The sequence below is a fragment of the Sturnira hondurensis genome, unplaced genomic scaffold (assembly GCF_014824575.4).
Source record: "Sturnira hondurensis isolate 20B ecotype Veracruz unplaced genomic scaffold, ASM1482457v3 Scaffold0004786, whole genome shotgun sequence".
Lineage (NCBI taxonomy): Eukaryota > Metazoa > Chordata > Mammalia > Chiroptera > Phyllostomidae > Sturnira > Sturnira hondurensis.
Genome location: NW_028077417.1, coordinates 522513 through 544248, shown reverse-complemented (window position 1 = coordinate 544248; position 21736 = coordinate 522513). Strand labels below are relative to the sequence as shown.

Below are 21736 nucleotides of genomic sequence, written 5' to 3'. Positions count from 1 at the left end.
TCCCTGTGATCAGTTAATAAAGGAAGAGAAGACTCAGGCCTTTTTCAAATGCTATTGCATTATGTGTAGCCACTATCCAAAAGTGGACACCTGCAGCACTACAGCCACAGCACTACAGCATTACTCCTGCCTCTGAGTCAAAAGCACAGATGAGAGTTACTATACTGCTTGGGGTGATTGATCCTGACTACCAAGGGAAATTGGACCACTACTCCATATGTAGGAAACTAGTACAAAGAACACATGGAGAACAATTAAGGGGGGTGGAAATGGGAGGGAGGTGGGGAGCACGGAGGGGTGGGCTGGNTGGGGGATGGAAAACTGTACTTGATCAATAATTATATATATATATATATATATATATATATATATATATATATATATTACAGAAAATCCTTTAAGGTGTCTCAGTACTAACATATCCTGTGATTAAGGTCAATGCAAAACTGTAACAACCCAATAACCCAATACAGGCATAACTAATAATGGCCCAAGCCATTCAAGAATGAATATTTGGGTCACCTCACCAGGTAAAGAATCAGGAACAGCTGAGGTTCTTGCTGAAGGAAAAGGTAATGTGGAATAAATAGTAGAAGAAGGCTTTTGTAAATACCAGCTATGACTGCATGACAAGTTTCTGTCCTTATTTCCATATAAATGTTTGTTACATATATTTGTACATACATATACACACATGCGCAGAAACATATAAAGCAAATATCTTTGTTTGAGAGGCAGGGGGAGAGAGAGAGAAGTTGGAAATTGGTTATTCTGTCAGGCCAGACACCTTCCTTGGCACCACCTCCTTCTTCTATTGATGAACCATCCCCTAATTACCCAGCTATATGGAAAGTTCGTTCATGGTAATGGTTGATGGATGGCATAAATAGGAATTTCAGATTGGAGGGTATGATGGGTCTAGACTATAGAACCATGGTCACCCATTCAATTTACACCTGTATATCAATTTCAAAACAAAGTTGAAGAAAGATGACAGATCACATAAGAGTAGCTACCATTTCCCCAGCCTTTAAAAAGTTTCTTTAGCAATGGAGCAGAACAGAGAGCCCAGAAATAAACCAAACTCTCTACAGTCAATTAATATTTGACAAAGGGGGCAGTAGCATAAAATAGAGTAAAGATAGCCTCTTCAACAAATGGTGTTGGGAAAACTGGACAGCTACATACAAAAAAATGAAACTTGAGCACCAACTTATACCATACACCAAAATAAATTCAAGGTGGATAAAAGACTTAAATATAATTGGTGACAACATTAAAGTCCTAGAGGAGAACATTGGCAGCAAAATCTGAGATATTTCACACGGCAATATTTTTACTGATGTGTCCCCTAGAGCAAGGGACATAAAGGAAAGAATAAACAAATGGGATCTCATCAAAATTAAAAGCTTTTGCTTGGCTAAAGAAAACAGTATTAAGATAAAAAGAGGAGCAACTGTGTGGGAAAACATATTTGCCAATGACACCTCAGATAAAGGTTTAATCTCCAAAATATACAAAGAACTTACACGACTCCACTCCAAGAAGACAAGCAACCCAATTAAAAAATGGGCAAAGTACTTGAGCAGACACTTCTCCAAGGAGGACATACAGAGGATCCAGAGACACATGAAAAGATGCTCAATATCGCTAGCTATCAGAGATATGCAAATTAAAACCACTAGATACCACTTTACACCATTCAGAATGGCTATCAAACAAAGCAACGAACAACAAGTGTTGGAGAGGTTGTGGAGAAAAGGGAACCCTAGTTCACTGTAGGTGGGATTGCAGACTGGAACAACCACTGTGGAAAACAGTATGGATTTGTCTCAGAAAACTAAAAATGGATCTGCCTTTTGACCCAGCAATTTCACTGCTAGGATTATATCCTAAGAACCCTGAAACACCAATCCAAAAGAACCTATGCACCCCAATGTTCATAGCAGCACAATTTACAATAGCCAAGAGTCGGAAGCAACCTAGGTGCCCAGCATTAAATGAGTAGATCAAATAACGGTGGTACATTTTCAGAATGGAATTCTATACAGCAGAAAGAAAGAAGCTCCTACCCTTCACAACAGCATAGATGGAACTGGAGAGCATTATGTTAAGTGATGTAAGACTGTTAGTGAAAGACAAATACCATATGATCTCACCTATAAGTGGAACCTAAACAACAAAACAAACAAGCAAGCAAAATATAACCAAAGACACTGAAATCGAGAACACGCTGACAGTGACCAGAGGGGAGAGGGGAGGGAATTTCAGGAGGAAACGGGAAGGGTTTATAGGAACAAGTATAAAGGACACATGGACAAAAACTAAGGGGGGTGGAAATGGGAGGGAGGTGGGGAGCACTAGGGGGTGAGCTGGGATGGGAATAAAAGATAGAAAACTGTACTTGAACAACAATTAAAATAAAATTTAAAAAAAGATGGGTTGAGTGGTAGCAAGTATGTAGCAAAGAAGGAACATTAAGGTCAGTTTCTTATTATACCTGTGCCATTCTCCATGACAATCTTGGGTTGATTATTTTTAGGTAAAGGCTACTCAAAGTCTTACAGGTCCCAAGAATGTGATTCTTTTTTTTTTTAAGATTTTATTTATTTGTCTTTTAGAGAGGAAGGGAAGGAGAGAAGGAGAGAAATATCAATGTATGGTTGCCTCTCATGAGTCCCCTGCCGGGAACTGGCCTGCAACCCAGGCATGTGGCCTGACTGGGAATAGAACTGCGATCGTGTGGTTCACAGGCCCGCGCTTAATCCACTGAGCTACACCAGCCAGGCCAAGAATGTGATTCTTTACTATTTTAACATCACTGCATCTCTTTCCCTTGCTTCTCCATTTTGATTTATACCCTATTTGCCTTACAGGCACCAATATGACTTCTTTATTTTTAGTTACTTTACTTTTTGCCACCTATCTCAGAGGTATCTGAATGGTTAATCAGTCTAAATATCACTGCTGAGGAGATACCTCAGAATCAGTCTGCTCCCTGATTTGAAAATTGCCTTTCTAATATGACAGGTAGATAGATATTTGTCCTTTTGGTATTTAGGGTAAGCTGATTCGTGGTGATATGCAATCATTTTTAGTAGAGGAACCCTTCACTTAAATTAACTATGTAGAATTACAATGTATAAAATAGGCAGAAATGTAGTTGCTTGGATAAGGGGGTAAAGAGGAGAGAATCATTCCCTTGATGAGACTTGAGGCATTTTCATTAAGCCCTGGAGACTACAAGACTCATAGTTCAAAAGCCAGCAGTTAACAGGCATAGAGACTACCTGAAATTATTTTTCAGTTTCATTAAGTCATAGTTGAGAAGCAGAAATTGTATATATTTAAGATGTTTAACATATTTAGGTATGTGTTGTTAAATGATCACTGCAATCAAGTTAATTAATATATCCATGAACTCACAGTTACCATTTTTCTTTTTCCTCTCCTCTCCTCTCCTCTCCTTTTCCTTTCCCTTCCCTCCCCTTCCCTCCCCTTCCCTCCCCTTCCCTCCCCTTCCCTCCCCTTCCCTCCCCTTCCCTCCCCTTCCCTCCCCTTTCCTCCCCTTCCCTCCCCTTCCCTCCCCTTCCCTCCCCTTTCCTCTCCTTCCCTTCCCTTCCCTTCCCTTCCCTTCCCTTTCCTTTCCTTTCCTTTCCTTTCCTTTCCTTTCCTTTCCTTTCCTTTCCTTTCCTTTCCTTTCCTTTCATTGTGTGTGTGGTAAGAACACTGAAGATTTACCCTACCAGCAATTCTCAAGTTACAGTACAGTATTATTTATATTCACATTGCTCTACATTAGATTTCCAAAACCTATTCACCTTGCATAACGGAAATGTTTTACCCATCACAACATCACCCCATTTTTCTCTCAACCTAGCCCTTGACAACCAATATTTTACTCTCTGTTTCTACGAGTTGGACTATTTTAGATTCCACATATAAGTGAGATCATGCTGTTTTTGTTTTCAGTACTTGCTCATTTCACTTAGCACAATATCCTCTAGTTTATCCATTTTGTCACAAATGGCAGAATTTCTTTTTTGCTACTAAATAATTTTTCATTTTACAGTTGTAACACATTTTTATTCATTCATTAATTCATGATGATTTAGATTCTTTCCGCATGTTGGCTGCCATGAATAATACTACAATGAACATGAAAGTGCAGATGTCTCTTTGACATACAGATTTAATCTCCTTTGGATAAATACCAGAAGTGGGATTATTGGGTCATGTAGCATAGTTATGTTTTTAATTTTTTTAGTAACCTCTATACTGTTTTCTATAATGGGTATACAGATTTACATTGGAAGTTTTCACTTTCCCTCACATCCTTACTGATACTTGTTATCTTCTGTCCTTTTGATAATAACTATTCTAACAGGTGTGAGGTGATATCTCATGGTGGTTTACATTTTTTATTTCCTTGATGATTAATGATGTTGAGCATATTTTCATGTAGCTATTAATGATCTGTATATATCCTTTGGAAGAAAAGTCTCTTCAATTCCACTTTTTTTATATTTTTTTAAAGATTTTATTTATGTCCTGGTTGGTGTAATCCAGTGGATTGAGCATGAAAGAGATAGAGAGAAAACAAGCATCAGCCTATCTTTTTCATTCAACTTCATCTCTGACCACCTGAGATTACTGTGAGAAAGGTCAAACTGAAGAGGCTACTTCCCCGGGGAAACATACTTAGAGAAAAGTTACCTTTGAACATAGAAAATATAAAGATCAAAAACATTTGAGAATTCTTCTTTAGTATTAGGAGGAAATTAGCCTGACCTATAAGAACCTGAACAACCTGGTCCCAGCCCATTACTCTAGCCTTACGTTTTACTTCTCTTTGACAATCTCCTTCTGCTAAGTCAGCCTAGGATTTGACCCTGAAGTAACTATAATCATTTATTTTTTCTTCTGCAAGCTTCACCTAGTTCTCTACCACTCTACCTCTACCGCTTACAGCTCTTTCTCTCTTCCGAATCCTTGAGCCACTCACCCACATTAACATTTTTCTTACACTGCCTTATCACGAAGGCCATTACCTCTTTTTTGCTGAGTGTAAGTCTGTCTTCCCAATTAGATTCCAAATGCCTGGAGGACAAATATGTCTGATGTTTCTTGCCTCCCTCCCCTTCCCCAGACATTTAGTTGTGGTAATGAAATTAGTGGGCCTAAATGATCTGGCTGTTTTATTGATTATTAAGAGTATGTCATGAGACTCTGGCCCATAGGATTCTTCCTTGAATTATTTATATGATTTTGAACAAATTTCTGCTCCTTTATGTGCCTCAGTTGTGCCATCTGAAAATGATGGAATTAGCCTAACAAAGTCTAAGAGCTCTTCAGGCTTTGACAGCTCATGATTCTACAAGTTCATGCTCAAAGTGAAGAAAGAGGATCAACCCAACTTGTTAACTGGGTTACAGAGGAAATCTGATCTAAAACAAAAAAAGCTGAGAAGGTAATAAGAGGGCATCTAGGGAAAGGTTTGTAGTTAGGAGCGTGTGTGAGAATTCAGGTGAGAGAAAATACCAGCTTAGAGAAGAGGCTTTTCCAGCCCTGAGTATTTTTCAAACATGAATTTTCCTCTGTGATTAAAAAAGGGATCCTGCTAGGTCTAATGCCTTTTGTTGCAACAGAGTAAAAGTAATATAACCAAGTTAATATTCCCCACCACTCAGCAGTCAGGCTTGCCTGAATATATAGGCCTAATTAGCAAAGTTCCCAGATACTGCCATCTAGTGGTAGTTCAGAGCTATATATTGGGCCAAAGGCCTGTGTATTCTCAGATGGTTCTGCCAGCCATTTGGAGAAACATGGGCCAGCCCAAGTATAAAATATTGAGCAGATGAAGAATAAATATGTCCCCTGAGGGAAAGTTGATAGAGAAACTAAGAGAGACAAAGATAAGCAGGGAAATGCAAAAACAAGGTCAAAGCAAGTAAGACACAGATACAGATATTAAGGAAGATAGGGTGAACTTTTCATTGAAAATTAGGGAGTGGAGGTATGTGGAAAACATAGTCACTCATTCTGACCTGGCACTCCCATCACAGTTTTAGGAGGCTCCTGATAGAGGAAGTTTCTGATATGCTTTATATGTTTTCCCCCCTTTATCTTAATTTCTTCCCTCTTTCACCCAGTTTTTATGTTTCTCCTCCCATGACCACTCTCTTCCTGGCATGGCCAAACCAAAACAAACAAAAAAATCAAACAACAACAAAAAACCTTCTTGTGGTTGTAGATAAGTATACGAGACTATGGAGAACCAAACATTATTATTGAAAACAGTAACACCTAGGATATATCCATATTTCTGGACACATCTTTACTTGGATGTTAATGTAAAAAGTGTTTTTTTCATGTTGCATCTGCAGACTTTCATTGCTCCTGAGCTGCAGAGCTAAATCTCCTACTACCTACTCTGCATTTCCATTTGGATGTCATCATGGCTTTTCAAAACTAAAGTATTTTGTTTTTCAATATTAGCTTCCTTCTCCTTTACCACTACAGCCTGTCCCCATTCTTTGTCCTGTATTTCCATGCCTGGTGCTTTAATGCTTCCAGTAATCTAGACCCAAATTCTCTCTCTCACTTTCAACACACACTAATTTTTCCATTGGACAAAGAGTATTTGCAACTCTACCAAAGCAATAGATCTTTAAAATATTTTTACTTTCCAGTTCTACTTACAATGCTCTATATTTGGTCTTACTTTTAATTTTTTTAATTAGAGTTTACATTCAGCATTGTTTTGCATTAGTTTCAGGCATACAACATATGGTGAGACAATCATATATAATACAAACTGTTTCCCCTGATATTTCCAGTACCCAACTAGAAACATACCTTTACAACTAGGCCTACTTAAATGCTTGTGACTTCAAATTTGATAGAATTGTTCAATTCATACACTTTGCTCATCATCACTTGCAACAACTTATTCACAGCCCCTGTCATTTTTCACTTGTGTTACTTCAATAATCTTTTAACTGGTCTCTGCTTTCAAACATGTCCTACAAAGGCCTTTCACCACATATTGGCTACATTGATTTTTCTTTCCTGCTAAACATAGTATGTCACTTCCCTGTTTTAATCTCTTCTATATTGCTATAGCCACATGAAGAGATGAGCCAGTCTTCACCCTCAAAATCCACTACATAGTTGGACAAAATTCCAGCTGCTACTTGTGCTGGGCTTGGAGATTCCCAAGGCAAAGCCAAGCTGTGAATCTATGATGGCTGCTGCCAGTGCTGGCCCCAGAGCCACTTAGCAAGAGGTATGGGGGCTGGGGGTTCATTATGGCTGTTTGGCAGAATTTGGAAAGTTGTAAAGCTTGAGCCAAGACCAGCCATTCATATGGAAAAGTCACAGTTAACAGTTTTGATGGGCCCATAAGTTGGGTGGGACAGAGCCTCGGGGGATCTCCAGCACAGGGCAACAGTGTTATCCAGGTTGATGGAGTCTCAGATGTGTCATTTGCCTGCCAGTTCTATGGGGCAAGGTTTCAGACAAGTGACAATGGCCTTTGCCAGCCATTCTGTCTGGGAGAAAACTGTCTTCCAGCTACTGCCTTGATGCCAGACACTTCAATTTCTCCCTGTATGCCAGTGGCGTCTTTCAAGCTGGTATACCAGTGCTGGAGCTCAGAGGGAGTGAGTCTGAGTAAGTCAGTAAGTCCATGTGTGGGTTCTTTAAGAGGAACTGCTTGGAAGCTCAGAAGTTTCTTCCAGTGACTCAGTCCTCATTGGATTTTGCAGCTGGAAGTTTCAGGGACTTATCTTCCTGGGACTGGAATCCTGGGCTGGAGGGCCTGGAGTGGGGCTGGGACTCCACATTCCTGAGATATCTCTCCCAAAGTTCTATCCCCTACACATGGATGTTCTGTGCCTCTGCCCCTCCTACCAGTCTGGATAGATGTGGTTTCTTTAATTTCATAATTGTCAGACTTCCATTAAACTTGATTTCTGACTATTCTGATTGATGGTTGTTCTATATTTTATTTGTAATTTTGATGTGATTATGTGAGGAGGTGAGCTGTGTTTACCTATGCCATCATATTGACCAGAAGTCCTTCCAAAATTCAATTTTATTTCTATATACTAGTAACAAATAATAAGAAATTAAAAGTTTTACAATATTTATAGTAGCAATAAAAATATTAAATATTTAGAAATAAATCTAACCAAAGATACGAAACATTTCTATACACTAAAAATTATACATTATTGTACAGAGAAAATGAAGATCTTCATAGACAGAGATGGATTTCATGTTCATGGAATGAAAATCTCAATATTGTCAGGATGGCAATTCTCCCATAATTGATGTATAGTGTCAATGCAAGCCCTATCAAAATCACAATAAGCTTTAGTGTAAAAATTGACAGTAAAAAATTGATCCCAATATTTTGTATAGAAATACAAATGATCTACAATAGCCAAAAGAATGTTTTTAAAAAAGAGCTACCTGGTTTCAAAACTTAGTATAATGCAATAATAATAAAGTCAGTTTACTAGTATTAGCATAAGGATAGTCAAAAAGATCAGTGGGACAGAATTGAGTCTGTGTATAGTTAACTAATTTTTCACAAATATGGCAATGCAAGTTAATGGAAAAATGACAGCCGTTTCAACAAATGGTCTGAAACAATTGGATATCCACATGCAAAAAAAGAGCAATTTAGAGTCTCAGTAAAAAGGATATACAAAAATTAATTCAACATCCCTGGTTGGTGTAGCTCAGTGGATTGAGTGCAGGCCTGTGAAGCAAAGGGTCACCGGTTCGATTCCCAGCTGGGGCGCATGCCTGGGTTGCAGGCCAGGTCCCCAGTGGGGACAATGAGTGGCAACCACACATTGATGTTTCTCTCCCACTCTTTCTCCTTCCCTTCCCCTCTCTCTAAAAATAAATAAATAAAATATTTATAAAAATTAATTCAACATAAATTACAGACCTATTATAAATGTGTGGGCTAAAACACTAAAAGTTCTATAAAAAAGGGGGAGAAAATCTTTGTGACATGAGGTTGTCTAGAGTCCTTAGATGCAATACACAAGGCATTGTACATTAGATTAAAAATCAATAAATTGCTCTTCAGCAAATAAAAACTTTTTCAAAAGTTTTTATATATATATAATAAGGACTCGTGTCTAGAATAATGATTATAATTCAATAATAAAAAGACAAATAACCCAATAAAAATCAGGTAAAGGATATGAATAGGTAATTACACACACACACACACACACGCACAGATGGCTAATATTATATAAAAAGATATTCAATATCATTAGTTATCAAGGAAATGCAAGTGAAAAAGACAACAAAAGTACCATATCACATTGACTAAGTTATAGTCACAAAGAAAGATAATATAAGATAGCAAGGATGCAGAGAAATTGGAACTCTCCTATACTGCTGATGGGTATGCAAAATGGCATTGTCACCTTGGAATAGAGTGTGGCAGTTCCTCAAAGTTTAAACATTGAGTTACCATATCATCCAGAAATCCTACTCAATGGTATATAACCAAAAGAAATGAAAACATACATCTATACAAAAACTTACAGACGAATGTTCACAACAGCATTAATCATAAGACCAAAAAGTAACAACCTAAATGTCCATTAATTGACAAATGGATAACTATATATGGTACATCCATATAATGGAATGTTATTTGGACATGAAAAAATGGAGTATTAATATATACTACAACATGCATAAACCTTGAAAGAGTTATGCTAAGTGAAAGAAGCCTCTCACCAAAAACCACATGATGTCATATATATATATATATATATATATGAAATATCAAGAATAGGCTTATTATATATATATATATATATAATTTGCAAATATATATATTTGCAAAACTTAGAATAGTGGCTGGTAGTGGCTAGAGAGTTGAGGGGTATGGGAAATGGCTCCTAACTAATATAAGGTTTCTTTTTTGGGTGATGATAATATTCTAGATTTATGTAGTCATGATGGTTGCACAAATTTGTGACTATACTGAGAAGCACAAATTATATACTTAAAGTAAGTGAATTGTATGGTATGTAAATTATAGTTTAATAAAGCTATTACCCAAATCCAAAAACATGCATAGCTCTGTGTTGCTCTTAACAGCTAGTCAAAGTTTCATTGCCTGAAAGACCAGAGCCTTCATATCTACATGCATGTCCAACCTCTGGCATGTACTGTGCCATACCTAGACACACTAGATCAATTTATCTTCATCCCCCCAACAGGCTGTGTGTGACTACACAACTGTGCTTTTGTTCCTTCCGTTTCCTTTCCTTGGAATGTCTAATTTGCCTGTTTACTTGGTGAACAGCTACTTATTTTTCAAGAAGCTACTCAAGTCTCTTCTCTCCCTAGTCACCATTCTCCCAGGCCAAGAAGGGTTACTCTTTCCTTCTATTTGCCACAGCTGTTCACAGCACACACTTCTCTCATTGCATTTCTTATATTGTGTGGCAATTGTCTGTGTTTAACTGCTTGTCTATCTTTTTAACAAAATGATGAGTTCATTGTGGGCAGGAACCATGTCAGATTTACCTCTCTATACCCAGAACTTAGCACAAGACCTGATACACAGTAGACTCTAGGTACACACTTGTTGGTAGAATGAATGAATTTAAATATACTATCATTTATTTATACCATGTTGCCACTCCACTTTATCAAAGTGATAACCAATGACCCATAAACTCTCAACAAGTTCTAAACACATAGAAGAGTAGAGAAGACCTATTTTGGAAGCATGGAGAGGGAAAGCAAGGCCAGAAAACTGCAGTGCAAAGCCCTAGGCAACCACAAGGCCAATAAAGGCGCATGGTGAGGAGAGAGGATGTGGGTCACCAAGGTTGGAAAGTAGGGAGGAACATTAGTTCCCATTGATAAGCTAACTTCCTCTTAATCCCAGTTGCCTGAAATTATTGACTTCCTGGGTTGGAGCACTTCAAGAGTAGGGACCATATCTGACTCTTTTCTAAAGACCTCTGCCTACCACAGAATAGCTGTTCAATGAATGAAGGATCTTTGGTTGCCTTTTAGGATCCTAGCAGGGAAAGAGGGCAGCCAGGCATAATCAAGTCTTCTCTTGGGCTCCCTAGGGCAGTGAGAGCCAGGCAGCTGGGAAGAGACCAGTGAGTACTCTTTCAATTCAGAGGAAATGTACAGACTAGCAGGGCAGAACAGTACACAATAGAGAAGGCCAAATTATTGTGGCTTTAAAAGTCAAAGGAAGACCATAAAATAGCTCTGGAGTCACTGCCTGAGAGATTTGACAGCCTGGGAATTTGGCTATCTTGACATTGCACCAGAGACTCCTATTATGCATGCTGGAAGCATCAGACAAATGTCCCTGTCAATCCTTTGTGGTTTCCTAGTTCTACAAGGAACCCAATCATTATTCCCTTGTGGTCCAGACCAACAACCTCAAATAACCAGAAAGACCAGATGACCCTAGCCCCAGTGTAACAGCTTGTTTGTTTCGATGAAACATGGGCAAAAGGTGGCCTATACTAAATGAAGTTATAATGGTAAAACTGCCTTAGTGTACCATAGAAGGAAATCGTTCTCAAGTCTGAAACATGAAAATCCTGCCTGACTTTATAGCCAGATGGCCTGCTATATAGACTTTGCCAGATCCCCAAACATGTTAGCCAGTTCCTTAAACCAACCCCGTTCTCTGTCTCTGGAGAACTTTGATTGACTGATACACCCACCAAAAGAAGAGATAGTTGAAGATAAAGTGCAAAATGTGTCTATTTCAAAATTTTGTCCAGGAGCAACTTTCTTATGAGGACAGCTTCCATTAGTGGCCTATACATTATCTTCCAGTTTCTGATTCCAAGCAGTTGATTTTTTTTCTGGCAAAGCCTTATTTAACAATAGACACTTCTGATTAAGTTCACTCAGTCAGGGGCCTGTGACAGCGGGATTGCTAGCAAGCCCTGGGGTTGTTTTTTGTTTGTTTTTGTATTGTTTTCTATAGTGTCAGACTGAAGCTAGTTTGAAGCCACTCTAGTCTGAGTTTGAATGTGGTTCTGATTAGAGGCTAAGCAGCTCAAATCAGAGTGAAGAGATTTTAGAAGCAGTCATTTATCAGCAAATACCTACCTGACTCATAAATACATACATATATATCTACATACATAATAAATAAAGCATGCAAGCAAACAGGTTTTGCCACTTCCTACTTTGAGCTGCTTTGCCTGAACTTGAGGGTCTTTCCAATCACCAGGTTTCTCTGCAGCGCACTGCAAAGAAATGGTGGTGTGCTCGATAGGACCCATCAGCTTCTGCAGACAAGGTGGGCTCTGAATATAACATTTGAGCTACATTGACAATTAGGTAAGGCCTAAGAAAAAAGAGAAGGCTATTCGCATTCAAACAATCTGTAGAGAAAGTTCAGGAAAGTCCTTTTAGTGGAGTCTTGACCTCTCTTCTAAAACCTAGGAAGTGCAAGCATTGCTTAGTTTTTTGCCACTTTAGATCAAAACACAAATATATTTTGTACAAAGCACTTAAAACTGTGATTAATTCAAATTGTTCAATTGTTCTCATCTGTATTCATGGTCACGATCTTCCACCAGCTCCAGATGTTTCTAGGAGTGGTTAGCTCAAAAGCTCACTTGACTATCACCCCATGGCATTCCTTTCACAGATGATTAATAGAGGATACAAGGCTGACTCACAGCTTGGCTAGAGACTTCATTGATTAAGGCAAGCTTAAAGAATCCCAGCTTTCCTCCCTGATTGGGATCAGCTTTGTGTATCCACAGACCTCTATTAGAAAAAAGGGATTTCCCTTGTTTAGGAGAGGTTTTATCCCATGTTGTTGAAAAAGGGGGGGGGTCCAAAACTAAGAGCCAGATGATTACTGGCTCATAATGCAGAAATAGAGAAGCACACTATGCAGCTGAATTTACAGTGTAAATTGGTACCAGGTCTGAGAGGATGGAATGACAAAATGTGGTGTTTGTCTTTTTCTGAGGATGTATGTTCCCTGGTGTAATAAAAAGAGTGCACTACTTCTTAAATTTTAATGCGTGTGCAAATCACCCAGGGATCTTGTTAAAATGCAGATTCTTATTTGGTAAGTCTAGTAGGCCTCAGATAGTGAATTACTGATAAACCCCCAGATGATACCTATGCAGCTTGTCCTTGGACCATACTTTGAGTACAAGATTATTAAACAACTGGTATGCCTGCAAATAGGCCCCATGTCTCTACTGTTGCCTGACTCCCATCAACAATAGAGAAATAGCCAGATCTTTTTCTCCTGTAGTTTGCAGTCTGTAAGAGAATGAGTCTTGTGTGTACATAATGGGATCAGTGCCACAAGGGAGGTAAAAAACATTGGGTATGTTGGGAGAAAGAAGTGGCCATTTCTAGCTACAATGGGGAGGAACTGTAAAAGCTTCAGGGAAGACAAAGATTTTAAGCTGGATGATAAAGGAGGTATGGGAAGTATGCATAAACACAGCCAAGACTTGCCAGGTAGATAGGTCACCAAAAGCAAATGTATGGAGGCTAGAAATCGTGAGGCATGGGCATGAAAGAATGTTTACTTCCATCTGACTGGAATGTAGACTACTCTTCGAAGCAGAAACTAAGACAAAAATAAGGTTGATCAGGTAGTATTGGAACAAACCACAGAAGATCTTGATGTCCTACATGAAAGCATTTGAATTTCATTATGTATATAAGGGAGAGAATTGATTATTTTATTTCAAATGTGACTTGAATGGAGCTAAGCCTCATATCCTAGAATTAGGTGATCACTCTGGTGGGAGTGGAAAGAACAGGTTGGAAGGGAAGAACCTGGAGGAAGGGAAGCCAGTTTGGAGGCTATTGTCTAATCAGCAACCCAGAAAACATTTCCTAACCTCCTGTTTTGTCCTAACCACGGTGTCAATGACTTGATCAAGGAACAAAAACATACATGTCCTGTTCTCACTTAAGCAGCACATATAATAAAATGGAATGATACAGAGAAGATTGGCATGGCCCCTGTGCAAGGGTGACACTCAAATGCATAGTGTTCCACATTTAAAAGAAAGAAAGAAAAACAACATACATATCCTATCCCCTTGTACACTCATAGCCTGAAGAGTGCTACAAAGATGTCCAGGGAGATAGGAGAGCATAAACCAGGGAGACCTAAAAGTCTGGAGTGTCAGAGACAATTATCCTGAGTCAGTGACATTTTGATCCAGATCTAAATAATGTGGAGGACATAACCAGATAAACAGAAAAGTGTCTGGAAGGGAGGACCCTAACAAAGGCTTAGAGACTAGAGAGCCTAGCATGTCCTCAGATTAAGAAAAGAGCATGAGTGAAGTGGAGAAACCAAAGGAAAGAGAGACATGACATAAAGGTAGAAAGTTTGTCAGGTGTCACACTTGTATCAGGCCTTTGCAAAAGAGCAAATGATTTAAAACTTTGCCTTGAGGGAAATGGGTGGCCATTAAGCATTGGAGTAACTTAAGATGTGTATATTAGAACAATGCTTATCTGTGTCTCCTCTGTGAAAGATGAATGGGAGCAGGGAGCAACACTCCATGCAAGGAAGTCAATTATGAGAACATTTTCATAGACCACAAAAGAGGTGATGGAGACTTGGTCTGAGTGGGAGAGAGAGTGGAGAGAGGCAGGTGAACCAACATGATAATCAAGGAGTAAAATCAGCAAGAACTGGAGAAGGTGGGGAAGGACCCAGGAGAGGAGGGAGAAGGCAAGAAGGATGCCTAAATTCTTAGTTTGGAGACTGGATGTACTGCCACTGATGTAAAGAACATAGGAGAAGTAAATTTGGAATGGAGTGAGGAATGGAAAGCCAGGTGAAGTTCCTGTGGGACATTACGGGGGGAGACAAATAGGCAGATCTACATGCCACTAGATTTGAGGAGAAAGTATGAGCTATGAAAAAGGATTTAGGGATAATGAGAGTAAAGACCATGGCTGAAGCCATACATTCTCATGGCTGATCCAGAGCATTCTTCTTTGCCTATTAAGTCTCCCAAATGACCTCCAAAGTGTATCAGGAACACACATTGCAATGGATGAGTTTACACAGGAGCCCAGATTCTGCCATGACTTAGGAAAAGAGGACAGATTTTAGAAGTAAATTGGATAGAGATTGTGAGAATATTAGAAGTGATGGCATATTTTGGGTTGGTATGCAACCTGTCAAAGTGAGAAATAGCTCTCATTTTATATGAGAGGTCTGATAGATCAGTTTCAAAAAAGAGGAGTCAAGAATTTTCAGGTAAATTGTACATCAAACAGCTACTGAAGAATCTTGAGTTACCTCTACTTGCTCAGTTGCCCAATATATTCTTGACATATATATGCTCAGAGTGCAGAGATTAATTCCAGTATTACCCTAAGCAAAATCATAATTAGGAATAACTGCTGCTTGTGGTGAAAAAAATCTATAATGCATTTCCAAAACAAATATCAATGACCGTTTCTCAAAAGTTTTAGATTATTTAGACCATTTTGCCCTTTCAGGAGCCTACATAAACAAGTTGGCCATATTTATAAAATAAAGATGCGCATTCTAAATAAAACAATGCAGGACGCTTGCTTTATACAAGTTGTCTTCTTGAATTATATGCCTATCAGCTACCTCCAAAATATACTTTGAAACTATTATAACAGCAAATTAATATTTTCAAAGGACCTGTTGATGTGGAACTTTTAAGGAAATGAAAATAAGTAAATAAAATCAGCAATATATCTTCTAAATTTGTAGCAGAATGATGCCTGTTTGTGGGTGCACTCAGAACTCAATCTAATGCAAACCTCAGAAGGACATCATGCATTCATATGGGAGATTTTTTTTTTTAGTGCAACCAGAACTTGTAAGGGTATGTGGTGGTGGTGGATGAATATTGTAAGTCCTGGAATGGCAATACAGTTGAGTGATTATCAGCCTCTGGATAAGCAAGCATGGAGAGTTATTCATAGAGTTTTCCCTATCTGCCAATTTATGCTATAAAGGCCAAGATCTGGAACTTAAATCTTTCCTGTATAAATCAAGAATAGATTTGGAATACTACCTTCTGGGAAGATATTGTACTGAGCCTTGGCTCATACAGAACACTGAATAACCCAGAAGTAAATCCTTTTTCATGGAGAGTTGAACAGGTTTCCAACAAGGAAACCTGGCCTTGTTTGCACAGAAGGGTTTTGGTGTTAGATTTCTATTACCCTACATCATAATGTGGGCTATTGGGTCCAGTTGTAAAAGAGAATGCTTCTATTACTTATTGTTACCTAGCAAACTTCTTTGAAATGTAATGGCTAAAACACAACCTATTTTATCTCACTATTCTATGGATTAAAGGGGTTCCACTGGGAAGTTATTCTATTTATTTTACTAGGGGGTTACCATGCAGTTGTAGTCAGGTGGCATCTGGAGTCATCCAGAGGCTCAACTGAGTCTCTGAGATGGTTGGTCCTCTCTTCCTATACACAAAAATTTCAAGGCCTCAGAGTTTCGGTCAAGATGGAGGTATAGGTAAATGCAGTACTTGAATCTTTCCACAACTACATCAAAATTACAAATAAACTACAGAACAAGCATCATTCAGATCTGCCTGAAATTTCACTGAACAGAAGCCTATAACTAAGAATATAAAGAAGCCACATTGAGACTGGTAGGAGGGGAAGAGATGTACAATGGGTTGGTCCCATACCCACATGTGGCAGACTAAAATTGGGAGAGATGTCTCAGCTACAGTTCCCCCCTTTGAGAAACAAGGAGTCTCAGCCTCACACTAGGGCCTCTAGCCCAGGGTTCCATTTCTTGGTTGAGAAGTCCTCCTAACTTCTCACTGTAAAAATAAGTAGGGATTGTGGCCAAGTGAGACAGAGGGCTTCTGGAGTTCCAGGCATTCCTCTTAAAAGGTCCATATATGGACTTACTCAGACTCACTGTCTCTAAGCTCAAGCACTGGAGCAGCACCTCAAAATACATTGGAAACTATGTGGAGGAACCAAATTATCTGGCATCAGGACAATAGCTGTAGGGGCAGCTTTCTCCCAGACAAAAGTGCTAGCAGAAACAGTTGTTCCTTTTTTCTGAGCCCTCCTCCCACAGAACTAGCAGGCAGGTGCCATATCTGATAATCCATAAATATGCATAACACTTTTCTCCTTACCCTGGTGATTCCCTGAGACCCTGCCCCATTCAATTTGTCAGCCCACTCAAGCCTTTTCCATACACATGGCCTGTCTTGCCTCATGCTTCAGACTTTCCTAAAATCTCTCAGAGAAGCAGCACCTGGCCTCAGTATGCCCTATGCCTCTCATTAAGGGGTCCCAGGCCCAGCACTCATGGCAGACAGCCTTGGTCTGTCACTTGGCCTCACTTGGAAACCTCCAATCCCAGCAAAGTAACAACCATCTGTAGATTTCTTTGTAGCTCATGCCAGGTGGCTATTGCCATGGCACAGGTGGAAGCTGACCTTGGCCTGCACCTCCTGGGAGGCCACAAGAACCCAGAGCCAGTGTACCCAAGTGGACAACTAGAGACCATGCCAAAAGACTAGTCCACCGCCTCCACAAGCAACACACTCAATGGGTGGATTCAGCAGGCACCAGAGCACTGTTTAAGGGAGTCCTGTACTGTGAGGTTGGCCCCTGCACAGCTGATCCTCCACAGTGGTTGCAGCCAATTCTTATAGTCTATCAGCCTGGGTTATATTTTTCCTATTGAGGTGCCAACAGCAATCAAAGCTCAACTACAAATAGGAGAGTGTTCACAGCCTATACAGTGTTCATACCTGGAGCACCTGGCTCACATGATTGGGAAGACTATGCCACTAGACCCTACTACAGGACACCTACTACATAAGGGAACTCTACCAGGTCTGGGATATGTAGCAACTCTACCTAATATATAGATAAAAACACAGGGAGGCAGCCAAAATAAGGAATAAAAAAAATGTTCCAAATGAAAGAACAGAGCAAAACTCCAGGAAAAAAATAAATAAAATTGAAACAAGTAATCTAGCAGATACAGAGTTCAAAAGACTGGTTATAAGGATGCTCAATGAACTTAGGAGAAGAGTAGATGAACTTAGAGAACTTCAACAAAGAGACAGGAAACATAAAAAATGAAAATAGAAAACATAAAAATGATCCAGTCAGAAATGAAGAATTCATTAAATGCAATGACAAATACATTATAGGTAATCAGCAGTGATGTAGATGAAGCAAAGGACCAAATCAGACATTTTGAAGCCAGAAATACCCAATCAGGACCCCCAAAAAAGATCAAAACAAGGAGTTCCAGCCACAGTGGAGGCGTAGGTAGAAACCCTTTGCTTCCTCACACAACCAAAAGGAGAAAGACAACCAATTGAAATCAGTAAACAACCACAAGTGCCAGAAAATCAAACTGCATGGAACTCCAACAACCATGGGATTGAAGAAAAAATCAGCCAGAACAACCAGACCAGTAAGGCAGCAGATGGAGAGAAACCACAGTGAGGCTGCACACTGCATGGGATGGGCTGACTTAAGGGGAAACTGAGACTCAGAAGTGGCTGTGGACTATGGCAGTTGCCATGGTGGGAGAAACTCCCAGTCTCTACAAGAATTTGCACTAGAGATGAGCAGGCGAGCTGCATTGTTCTGTTTCTGGCCCCTTCCCCACAGACCGTGCTGCAGCAAAGCCAGGAGGTTTGCCCCGCCTGGGTGAATACCAAAGGCCCCCTTACAACATATCAGGGGTCCTGAGCAAAGAAATAGGGCCACAATGAAAGAACAGTGCAAAACCTGAGAAAGAGCTAAGCAAGGAGGAGATCGCCAACCTATTTGATGGAGAATTTAAAGCCCTGGTAATCAAAATGCTCACAGAACTGATTGAGCTTGGTTGAAAAACGAAAGAACAAATGAAAGATACCCAAAAGGAAATAAAACAAAATATTCAGGGGACCAACAGTAACAGGAAGGAAACCAGGACTCAAATCAACGATTTGGAACAAAAGGAAGAAATAAACATCCAAGTAGAACAGAATGAAGAAACAAGAATTCAAAAAAGTGAAGAGAGGCTTACAAACCTCTCTGACAACCTGAAACATTGGGTGCCAGAAGGACAAGAACAACAGCAAGAAATCGAAAACTTATTTGAATAAATAATGAAGGAAAACTTTCCCAATCTGGCAAAGGAAATAGACTTCCAGGAAGCCCAGGGAATCCCAAAGAAGTTGAACCCAAAGAGGAACACACCAAGGCACATCATCATTAAAGACAAAGAGACAACCTTAAAAGCAGCAAGTCAAAAGGAAACAGTTACCTACAAAGGAGTTCCCATAAGGCTATCAGCTCATTTCTCAAAAGAAATCTTTTAGACAGGAAGGTGCTGGAAAGTACTTGAAGTCATGAAAGACAAGGACCTGTAACAGGGTGCAGCCAGTGCCGGGAGGGGGGGTGCAAATAGGGATTTGTAATGGGGTCCAGAACTCGGTGTCCAGGAATATTAGAAAAAATATATATAGGATGTCCTCACCCCAACACCTTTGAGCTAGGGCATGGGACGTATAGAACAGGGCCATTGAGAGTTGTTTTGCAGAGCAACAGTTTTTCAGATAAACTCTAGAACAGTCATTTAATATATCTATAACCTTAAACTGGTTTCATAGATACATTAAATAGCTGTGTTCATGCTTTGAGCCAGGGAGATGGGAGTGACTTCAACCCATGATGTAACTGAGAGGCAACTCCCCCTGGTTACAGAGCCTATGTAAGAGTTTGGAGATGATTGGCTCCACAACACAGGGCCACACCTGCCAGGACTTACTATGGCAGCCCAGTAAAGCTGGAAAAAATATGGGAATGCTGGCAGCTGTGGCCAATAGTGGGAGGAGTCAGAAATGGTGCAGCAGAGGAAGATTGGCGCTGGGATTTAAACCCAGGTGCAGCAGCTACGTGGAGTCTTTTGGGGACCACTCGGCTTGGGCCGAGAAGAACCATGGACTTTTACTTCTTTTTTCTGAGATACAGTACCCCAGACTGGGCAGAGGGGAAAGGAAGGACTGTGCATTTGTGGGTATTCTAAAGGACTTTGGAATCTCAGTGAAGATATTAAGTCATTACTCTTAAGTTTGTGTAACTCTTTAACTAAATAATCCCTTTCCTTTTCACCAGTCTCTGGCATTGAGAGATGTCTTTCCCTGGTGGTGGGCAAGATGAACCTAGTACGGGTTGGGGAACACCCAGAGCACAAGGTTGGGTCCATTCAATAATAGTATATCATTCATGCCCCCCAGGTCTGTTCTGTGACAGACCTACATCCAAGAATACTGTATTCAGCAAAGCTATCATTTAGAAGGGAAGGGCAGATAAAATGCTTCTCAGATAAGGTCATGTTAAAGGAGTTCATTGTCACCAAGCCGTCATTATATGAAATGTTAAAGGGACTTATCTGAGAAAAGGAAAATCAAAAATATGAACAGTAAAATGACAACAAACTCACAACTAACAATAAATTAACCTAAAAAATAAAAGAAAGGAAAACAATGAAAACAAAAACTAAGCAAATTACTAGAACAGGAACAGAATAAGAGAAATGGACATCATATGGAGGATTTTCAGTGGGGAGGTGGAGGGGAGGAATAGAGGGGAAAGGTACAGGGAAGAAGCATAATTGGTAGTCATTAAATGGACAGGAAGAGGTCAAAACTGTATAGGAAACAGAACTCAAAGAACTTATATGTACAAGCCATGGACATGAACTAAGGGGGGAGGGATGCTGGAGGGTTGGGAGGCACAGGGTGGAGGGGGGATAAGGAGGGAAAATTAGGAAAACTAATAGTATAATCAATAAAATATAATTTAAAACTATTTTTAAAAACATCAAAACTAAAGAGACATGTTAAGGCAATTTGCCCTGGCAGGCATGGCTCAGTTGGTTGGGCATCATCTGCAAAGCAAAAGGTCTTTGGTTTGATTCAGTTGGGGTACATGCCTGGGTAGTAGGTTTGGTCCCAGATCAGAGCATGTATGGGAGGTAGCCAATCACTGTTTCTCTCACATGGATATTTCTCTCCTTCTCTTCCTCTCTCCCTGTCCCTCTCTCTGAAAAAATAAATAAAATACAAAAATAAAGACAAACAAACAAAAGAACAGCAAAAAAAGAATACAAAAATAAGGCGGATAGTATAAGAACCCTCTGGAACAACTTCAAGCATAACAACATTCACATCATAAAGGTATCGGGAAAAAAAGAGAGAGGAAGCAAGTAATTGAGAACATATTTGAAGAAATAATGACTCAAGACTATGCTAACATGGTAAATGAACTAGACATTTAAGTCTAATATGTGCAGAGAGTCCCCAACAAGATGAACCCAAAGAGGCCCCCACAAAGGAACATTATAATTAAAATACCAAAGGTTAAAGACAAAAAGAGAATTTTAAAAACAGCAAAAGAAAGTTATCTGTAAGGGAGCTCCTATAAGACTTCCAGCTGATTTCTCAACAGAACATTTCCAGCCAGAAGGAACTGGCATAAAATATTCAAAATAATGAAAAACCAGAACCTACAACTAAGACTACTTTGCCCAGCAAGGCTATCATTTAAATTTGAAGGAGAAATAAAGAACTTCTCAGGCACGAAAAAGCTAAAGGAGTTCACCACCACCAAACCAGTATTACAAGAAATGTTAAAGGGTCTTCTTTAAAAAGAAGAAGGGGGA

General features: G+C 39.5%; 1 non-coding gene across 1 annotated transcript; it reads left to right on the top strand.

Annotated features, from left to right (window-relative positions):
* The first annotated feature begins 13976 nt into the window (after positions 1–13976).
* On the top strand, positions 13977–14080 carry LOC118987011 (U6 spliceosomal RNA). The gene has a single exon (XR_005066497.1). It is a non-coding gene; the product is annotated as a U6 spliceosomal RNA (small nuclear RNA).
* The last annotated feature ends 7656 nt before the right edge of the window (positions 14081–21736 follow it).